This window comes from Fomitiporia mediterranea, assembly GCF_000271605.1.
Source record: "Fomitiporia mediterranea MF3/22 unplaced genomic scaffold FOMMEscaffold_7, whole genome shotgun sequence".
Taxonomy (NCBI): domain Eukaryota; kingdom Fungi; phylum Basidiomycota; class Agaricomycetes; order Hymenochaetales; family Hymenochaetaceae; genus Fomitiporia; species Fomitiporia mediterranea.
In genome coordinates this window covers 3,084,077-3,094,601 of record NW_006760392.1, presented here as the reverse complement: position 1 = coordinate 3,094,601, position 10,525 = coordinate 3,084,077, and positions in this window count along the sequence as shown.

The window sequence follows — 10,525 nt, the reverse complement described above, 5'->3', positions numbered from 1 at the left end:
ACTTTCTTATAAGGTAGAGTATTATAACTTCTAATGACTCCTATGACTCCTATAATATAAAAGGCTGTACTTCTGTACTGCCCCTAGAACTTACAACTAAAGTTCTAGACTGTCTTGTGTATACTCTAGAACTAACAAGTAATGTTCTAAATCTTTCCTTAAGTCTTCTTTAATAGACTTAGTTTAGGAGACAATTATCCTTATTAACTTCTAGCCTTATCTTTATACTTCTATATTCAATCATAGAACTTACAACCAAAGTTCTAGATTGTCTCATGTATTCCTTATATTGTCCTCATATAGTTCTTATGTTTATAACTTTATTACTTTCCTATCTATATAGGCAAAGTGTATAAAGGAGACTACTTTCCTATAGTCTCTTCTCAGAGCTCTCAGTTCCCTTTCCTTCACTAGTACTAGTCCTCCTCAAGTATAAAGCTTTAGAGTGTTAGCTCTAGCTCTTTACTAGCTTTAATAGTTCTTTGTCTTTATACAAAGTATTTCTAGCTAGCTATATAGTTTCTCCCTAAGTAAGTATAATATTTTCCTTTTATCTCTTCAGGTTTTCTCCTAGTCTTTTCCTTTATACTTCTTACTCTAAACATTATACTCTTTCTAGATCCCCTCTCTATACAAGTATTCTAAATGACTTGTCTTTAGTTAAGGTTATTAAGTAATACTGTACTAGAGTATGTGTTTAACCTTAGAGAGATAAAGACCTTGTCTTTAGGTTTTGTTACCTTTTCCTAACTGACTTAGTACCTACTCCTTCCTGTCCCCTCTCTCTACTAATAGATTAATCACTTATTAGTAATAATTAAAGGTTAATAATACTAAGCTAGAGTTCTTACTAAGTAGGACAATAAAGGTAGCCTAGTTGATCTGACCAATCTCTAGACTTGTAACTAATAGGGTTTTGTATATAAACTACTTGGTTCCAAGTCTTGAGTTAAGCTTTTCCAAACTTAGTTACTATATTTTACAATTCTTAACAAAAAGAAAGAGAAAGAGAAAAAGAAAGAGAAGAAAAAGAAAAAGAAGAAAGAGAAGAAGAAGAAGAAGGAGAAGAAGAAGAAGAAGGAAAAGAAGAAGAAGAAAACTATAATCTTAATATAGTTAGTATTAGATTGTACTCTAAATTAGGAAATCCTTAATTGTTTTATATAAAGTTATTATACTTAGAATATTTTAAACTATTAGACTTTACTAAGTAGTATATAAAGTAAACACTTACTTAATGTCTTAATAAGAGAGAGTATTTAGAGTACTCTTACTATACTTATTAAAAGGTTATAAGTCTTAGTACTTATTAAATACTTTTATATATTTACTCTTATAAAATACTTTTACCTCTTACTAGTTTACTAAGTCTTAAACCTCTCTCTTTCCTTAAACTTATTATAATGTTGTTTATAATACATATCTTTGTTAATGTTATAATAAAGAACTTTAACATTATAAAGTTCTTTAAAAGAACAGAAAAGTTAGTTAGTATAAAAGGATACAAAATATAGTACTTATATATATATAGTATACTTACTATTATAATACTCTCAGACTATTTAGAGTATAATCCCTCTTTCTCTAATAATACTAGTATATATATAAACAATGTTTTATATTATTATATAATAAAAACAATAACTAATACAATTTATACAAACTTTATAATACATATAAGTGTTAAAAGTCTTATAAAAGTACTTTCTAAATAATACAATGTTTAAACAATAATAATACATACTATAAACATATTTATGTTATTTATAGTAAAAGAGTATGTATTATAGTTTGATAAAATGTTAGACAATATTAAACAAATTTATAAACAGTTAGTTACACATAATAAAGTCTCTAATAATAATACATACATTTTAGTAATTAACCTTACTACTCCTTATAAGTATAGATAGGTAGTTTTAACAAGCATAGTAGGAGTGCTCTAAGTACTCTCTCTTATTAAGACATCAAGCAAGTGTCTGCCTTATATACTATATAGTGAAGTCTAATAGTCTGAGACATTCCAAGTACAGTAACTCTATATAAGGCAATTAGGGATTTCCTAATCCAGAACACAATCTAATACTCCCCTTCAAGCATTAATTAAGAACTAGGACTGTATGCCTAATAGTTTGTTTAGATGCTTGATCTGTAGGATGTGGAGAGCCTTTGTAAGAATGTCTACTAATTAGTTCTGTGATTGAACATAACATACATTAATGTAATTGTTTTGAATGTAACATTGTACAAAGTCTTTTTGTAAATCAAGATGTTTAGTGTGAGTATTGTACATTATTTTGTCAGACTTTACAGTCTTTATTACACCTTGATTATTACAATAAATCATAATGGGTGCTGATTCAGTCTATAGTACTTCTTTAGCAAATCGTTTGAGCCAAATAGCTTCTTAAGTAGCATACACTAGTGCTTGCAACTCTGCTTTGTAAACAGATAGTAGTACCAGGTTTTACTGTTTGCTTGACCAAGATATAGTCAATTTAGCTAATTGAAAGATGTAACTGTTTATTACTTTATGTCCTTCTGTCATTTGTCTGTCTACATCACAATAGCCTCATAGTTTTAAGGCGTTCGTGCTTCTAAGTTGAAGCCAACAATTCATTGTATATTTTAAATATGCAAAGCAATGTTTCACTACTTTATAGTAATGTGTTTAGGGCTTTTGTAAGTAGCACACTAATTGCCCAGTAATATAAGATATGTCTGACTGTGTGTAATCTGTAACATATCTTAACAATCCTACCATATTCATGTATAGTGTTGTTTCATTATTACTTTTGTTCATATTGTACATATTGTTTGTATTGTTAGATAGATCTATTCTAGGAGTAATAGGCGTTTGTAGTGCCTTTTCGTTTTCAAAGTAGTAATGCTTGATTATACTTTCAATATAATGCTTTTGCTGTAAGCTAATCATTTGTTAAGGTCTGTCTTAGCTTATTTCAATACTAAGCAACTAATGTATTTTGTTACTGTCAGTAAATACAATGTGTTGTCTTAATGCATGTTTAAATGCTGTTATTATAGTAATAGTTTTGCTAATAATTGTAATATTGTCAACATGCATAAATGTTACAAGAATCGTTTTATTATTTCGTTTCTTGTAAAATACAGTGTGATTGTAATTAGCTTGTTCTAATCTAATCTTAAGCAGTAGTTTGGTAATCTTCTTGTACCATTGTCTTCCTACTTGTTTCAATCTGTATAATGCTTTATTTAAGTGTAACACTTGTCTAGGTTTAATATCTGTAAGTAGCCTGCCTGGTGGTGGTTTCACATAAATGAGTTTGTCCTCATTTAATTCTCTGTAAAGATATGTGGATTTTACATCTATCTGATGTATTTCATAGTTCTTAGATGCTGCCTAAGATAACAATAATTGTACTATTGATAGTTTTGTTACTAGAGCAAATAAGTTGTTAGAATAGAAGTCTATTCTATTCTTTTGAGTATATCCTTGCACTACAAATTGTGCTTTGTATTTGTCTATTTGGCTGTTAGCCAGTCTTTTGATTTTATAGACAAATTTCGTTCCAATTATATTTGTATTTGTAGGGGGGATAGCATATATCTACACGTTTCATTGTTGAAGTGACTGTATTTCATCCTTCATAGCTTTGATCTACTGTTCTTTGTCTATATGTGTTATAGTATTGTAATACATTAATGGATTGTTATAGACTTCATTAAGGAATTTGTTAAATTCTGTTAGATACATAGTTAGGTTTATATTGTCTTTGTAATTTAAACCTATAGTTTGTTTAACCAGTCTTTGCTCTTGTGTAGAGTATTGTATGACAGGTTCTTTATCTTTATTATTGTTATTAGGAAGAGATTTATTATTGTTTGATGTATCATTGTTATAATTATTCTCCCCTTCAATCCTAAACATTTCTTTATCTTTATTATTGTTATTAGGAAGAGTTTTATTATTGTTTGATGTATCATTGTTATAATTATTCTCCCCTTCAATCCTAGACATTGGTTTGTCTATGAATTGTACATTATGTTCGACAGTAATTTTATTATCATAGCACACTAAGTGACCTTTACTGTTGTTATCATAACCTAGCCATTGTGTGTGTTAGCCTCTAAGTTGTAGTTTATACATTCATTCATTCTGTATAATATAATATGTGCTGAATTCTCATATATTATCTATTTAATAATGTCTGTTATACTGTTTGTAATATGGTGTTGCAAAATTAATAGTAACTCTCAGTGTTCTGTTATGAATAAACATTTGATATTGTACTGTATATACTCAGAATTTCATAGGTAACTTTGCTAATAACAGACATGTACATATGTTGTTAAAGATAGTCTTATGTATACGTTCCACAACTCTGTTCTACTACAGTGTATTGTGTACTGTTAATCTACATATTGTTTCTTGACTTTCAATATACATAGTGAAGTCTTTACTTAGGAACACTGTATCATTATCACTTTGGAGAGTTTTAACTCTTATACTGTACTGTGTAAAGAGTTTTGTTGTATGCTTTACATATTCTGTGAAAGCATCACTTTTATACTATATAGGTAGTATAGTTACCTATTGTGTAGCATCATCTATGATGGTAAAAAGATATTCGTACTTACTGTAAGCTTGTACTAGGGCAGGTCCCTAAATATTAATGTGGAGATGACCTCCATAAGATCATACAAGAGGTGTTGTTTATATTTTTAGTATTTCATTACATTGTATGTTTGCTTTGATACAATCTGTATACTGTACATTTTTATTGTCTGTTATCCTTTGACTTATAATCTTAGGATACTCTTGTATGAGTTTGTGTAAGTAATTGAAATTAACATAACCCATTTGTTAATGTAAATCAATAATAGTGATTGTATTAATAGATTGTTTATTATGATGAGAAACTATCATATACAAGTTATTTTGTACATGTATTTCACCAATCTTTGTATGAGTAGGAGAATAAATAATACATTCATTGTTTGTTTTCATTAAAACATATCCTACTTTGTATAATAGCACTTCACTAACAAGTATGAAGTTCAGATTAGGATGATAGTATATGTTTTGTAGTGAAATTGTATTCACCTTAGTATGCTCATTAGCTTTGTCTTGTAGTTTTATGTTAAATGTCATTACTCCACTTTTGCTAAGTGTGAATAATAATTTATTCACAATTGTAACATTTATTAGGGTTGAGTTCTAAACGTTCATAAGACAGAACAAGTATAGAGTAGTGTGTACATTTGCACCAGAGTCCAATATATTAATACAATGTATTAGTTCAGTATTATTACAATGTATTGTATTGATACATATGTTTGGATCATAATTGAACTCCTTAATGACTTCTTTTGTATTGTCAAATGAGTTTGTGAAGTTGTCTACTTGTATGACACCATCCTCTTGTACTTTGAATGCTGAAAATATGTTGGATTCAGTAGATAGAGCAGATTCAGCAGATAGAGCAGATTGAACAGGTAAGCTACTAGAACTTGATGCTGAGGCTTCTACAATTGCAGACTCTAGCATTAGTGTTTCATTAATGTCTTCAATAAATACTGTTTTGTTATTGTCTCTAATAAATACTACTGTATTAAGTGCAGGTTGAGACAGTGTAGTAGTAGTAGTAGAAGCAGTAGCTGTTTGCTTATACTTTGTAAGGAAACTCACTGTTCCTCACAAGAGAATTCTAATCACTCTAAGTTCACTCAACTACTGACTAGAATAACTTAGTACTTGAGTAAGGGGTCAGGGGAAAAGAATCCCCTTTACCCAGCAATTGATACTGTCTTTTATAGGGTAGTACACATGTAGATACATGAGGAGGAAGTGTAACTAACTATAATGAGAATATATATGCTTGTGGGTTCTACTGTGTAATGATCTGACACAATCAGTAATGTAGTAATAATAAAATACAAACCAGTAAATTAAATCCTTACACTCACTCTCTAGCATTTAGTCCTAAATGCTAAAAATTAGTAGAAAAGGCAGAAAACTTACTTAAAAGTAATAGTTAGTAACAAGTAAATAATAAAATACCTTACCCATACATATGGGAAACATTCTTGTAATGTATTACTGCCTCTCTGAACTGATCCGAAGTCAATCCAGTGTGTATTGAGACAGTGGTAGTGTTCTGGACAATGAGTAGTATAGTTCTGAACCATGTGAAACTAGATAAAACATTAATAGAATTAAACATAGTCAATATTACTGTATAGTCAATTAGTAGAAAAGTTGCCTCTTGATTGTCACTATCAATACAACACTTTTCAAAGGGAATTGGTAGAGTTCCTGAGGAGATATGGTGTTTTGGCTCTTGAGTATTCTGAGACACACAGTGTAGATCAATATGTATGGAAGTGGAAATTCCAGCAGTATAGTAATTGCAAATATTCTCTTCTCCTGCATCTTTAGGAAGTGTGAAGGTAAATCCCGGATCAACAAAGCTATAGCCTTCTTCCTTAATAGAATGGATTAGTGTTGCAGCTTCTAACTGTCCTTGTGTGTTTCTCTACTTCTGTAGAATAGTAATACAATAATAGGTAGTAGAGATGTATTCCAAAATTCCTCTACTATGTTCTCGATTTTTCCAATAGACTAGTTCCTGCAAATGTAGTACCTTGTACTTGTATTAGTAGAATATCTCTAAGTATGTACTCTTTTGTGTGTAATAACCAACTGTGATGCAACACTGGATATCCTGTTGAGCCTAATGTTTAGATACTAATTGTAGAGTGTAATGTAGAGTGTAATATCTGTCCTTGAATGAAAATATTGTCTTGATTTCAATGAGATCATAATGTATGAGCCTAATATTACTAGATATGTGTGTATATGCATAGTATCTCTGTGTGTAATGAATGTCCTACTGTATTCTCATACTGTTTCCTTGTGTCTCAACTTGTTCATGTCTTTGTAAGTTGATTGATTCGATTCCTGAATTGTCTGAGTATACTTTCAATGTCTCATAGTGTGATGTTCTATTACAAAATGTCTAAGTAGTGTTCTCTACTTTCCTAAATGCTGTAACTGTCTGTATACTGTGTTGTTCCATGTATGTCTCAATGAAAAGTCCTGTCTGTATGTGTAGTAGTGCTACCTAAAGTCCTGAATGTATGCTACCAATTCTCTGTTCATTTGGCAAATCCATGTGTGGATTGATACATTCTAGTATTGACTTCCTGTCTTTCTGTGTCCTTGTCCTTGTGCTGATGTATTCTTTCCTTGTGTACCTATCATGTGTCCTGTTTCCTATAGTACTGATACTGTCTGGTCCTACTAAGTCCTTTGTGAAATTGTTTTGTTGTAGATCAAGTTTGAAAATTGTATATTCAAACATGTAGATTGTATGCTCAAAGAGTGTGTATATAATGTAATGTGTGTGCCTCTTGCCCTCTCATTGAAATATGACTTCATTTTCGGTGTAAAACGTCTAGTATAGTTCTGAAACCTTTCTAGAGTGTCTGGAGAGGTCTCCTGTGTGTTTTCATACTTTGAACCAATTGTAACTATTCATTCTTAGAGTAGATTGAACTGTATCATTGTTTAATAGATGTCCTAGAGCTTCCTAATACTCTATTTCCTTCTGTAGCATTAAAGTATCATTCCTGAATGCTTGAATAGTCTGATCAATCATTACTAATTCACTATTGCTCTGATATTTGCTAGCTGTATGTGTATTGCCTTCACTTTCCCTTGAAGTGGTGTGATAATCTGTTTAAGCAGATTGAGTAGATTAAGCAGATTGTCCAGGTTCTGAACCTGTTCTCTAGCTTGAAGTCACCCTCTAAACTTCTGTACTTTGTTCCATACAATGTGTATCTGTTCCTGATCTCAATAGTGTCTTACTATCATTATGTTACATAGATTGTAGTGGTTTTACATCCTGTAGATTGTAATTGTCATCCTGTAGCTTGAATATCTTGATTCTTACTATGTATCCTAAGTATATGTATACTAGCACATCCATTTGAGTGCCTGTGATGTTCATAATATGTCTAATAAAGTATCCTGAGTCTATTCTAATAAATCCTGACTGTCTGAAAGTGTATTTTACAATGTAATACCTTATGTTCTCCTAAAACTGTGTTCTGTACAATATATCCTTGTAGTCTGAGCTGGTTCTAACGTTTCTGAACAATTCTTCATTATGAACTGAATAGTTCTGTAGCATAACATCCAATTGTACCTTATAGAACATTGTTCTATGTGAATTACTTCAATCATACTCTGTACTGATTGTTTCTTCAATCCTGAAGATGGAAATGTTTGTTCTGATGTTGTAGAATCAATATGCCTGAATGTCTGAACATTCTCCTAGTCCTGAAATTGTCTGAAACAGTTCTTCACTTTCGAATACCTTCCTGTACTGAATAGAATCGACTGTGTATGTGTATGTCTGTGTCTTTCTATTGCTGTCAATGTATCTCTATACCTGATGCTTATTCTGAAGTAGTATTATCTTATTCTTAATGTATATACACTTTTCCTTACTCAATGTACTGATTTCTGTCTTCTAATGTGTGATGTAGCCTTCTAACTTAATAGAATACCTGTGTGAATTGTTTGAATTGAAATATTTCTTAGTATCCAAGAGTAGTCATACTTTATAGTCTAGTAATGCTTGATAGATTGTCCTGCTTGTGTAGTTTACTATTTACATTGCCTTGTAAACCATAATACTATCTGGCTAGTTATATTCTGATCTTCTAACAATCTCAGGTTCTTTCCTAATATCCTGGTACACATTCCTGTTGTCTGTAAACAGCCTATATTTCTTAAGAGTGTTGTTTTGATTTGTGGCTCTAAGAATTGGTAGTAGTGTCTCTAAAATGTTTATATATGTGTTGCCCTACACTTGTAACATCTTAGATTCCTTGAAACAATAGTTGTATGTGTGTTTCCTAGTCCTTTCCATGTGCCATACATATCTGTAGTCTTGTAGAATCCTTTCTACACTGTATGTCTGTGCTTTCAAGTGTAAAATGTTATTGTATACTTCATACAGTTGTCTGTGCCTCAATGTAGCTATCTGGTACTGTTTCATACAGTTCTGCTTGTTCACTGTACTATTCCTTAGTCCTATAGTTCTATAGGGTCTCAAATATACTGAATTTGCCCTTTCAAATGTGTTGTTTGTATGCCTGAACTTGTGTTCTGTTGTAGAACTCTCTTGTTCTGTTACTGAATCCTTAGTAGTGTCTTCACAAAGTATCCAAATCAATAAAACATGTATATTACTGCTAGATATGTAAGAATCTGTGTCATAGTCTGTAATTGACTCTAATTCTATGTAGTTCTTACTGTCTAAGTTGTCTGCTAACTTATCTAAAGCAGTGTAACTGATACTAACATTACTAAATGATGAACTATCATCCTACATATTGTTCAATCTGATTGTATTGTAAGTAGGACAATTCCTGGCTAAGTGGTCATCTTGTTCACAAATGAAACATAGTCCTTTTACTCTCATTTTGTCCAATTTCGATTGGGAATAATGTTTGAAACCTGTAGCATATGTTCTGTGATTATTTTCTGTCTTACTTTCATGCTGGTCATTGTTCCTTGATAGATAATACAATTGCCTGGCCTTTCCTTTGGTGTTTGTACTGCTTGTATGTGTAGTATCCTGACTAGAGTCACTGTAGTCTGAATCATTACTTTCACTATCCTGTAGAGTGAATTGATCGTTTCCTGAATTATCAGAACTGTCTGTATACAAATAATCACTCTGAGAATCATTACTACATCCTTGTAGATAGAATTGATGTCTAGAATCTATATACTATTTGATTCTTATGGATTCATTCACTTTCTCAATACTTTCAAGCTTATTCTTGAAGATTGAATAGTCTACAGTGTCTGGATTCAAGCAATCTAATCATAATTGCCTCTAGTACTTAGAATTCAATCCATACCATGTCTGTCTGGTCAAATCTTGCTAAGAAATGTTTTCTAGATTCATTACTTTCATCTCTAGATTGTACAAATAATTCTAAACATTCCTATTACCTTGTTTCAAAGTGTTGAACTCTTTCTACAGTATTTCAGTAAAGTTGGATGGGAAACAAAAGTCTATAAGTTCTCTAAAGAATTGAGCAAGTGTCCATCTATGCTTGTGGTTTGTAATCTTTTGCAAATAGAAATTCATTGCTTTTCCCTTAATAAAACCTAGTATTATCCCTACTTGGCTCTTAGGGAAATGATGAAGTCCTGATTGTTTCATATACTGATTGACTTCAATAACAAACTTTGTGTACTTCTGCAAGTCTGGTTCACCTGAGTATGCTGTAGGAGCTATTAGTTCTGCACTACACATCTGTATCTTTAATTTGAGGAGTTCTTTGTTCTGTTTCTTTCTCAAGCATTTCTTACACTTCTTAGTAGCTTCAGTATCACTCGAATCAATGTCTGACAGTTCGAATAAAGCATTACTTTGATTGTTGTCATTGGATGAAGAGGAATCTGAATTATTACTGTCTAGGTCTGATCCTGAGTCAAAATTTCCCTTTCTCTGTA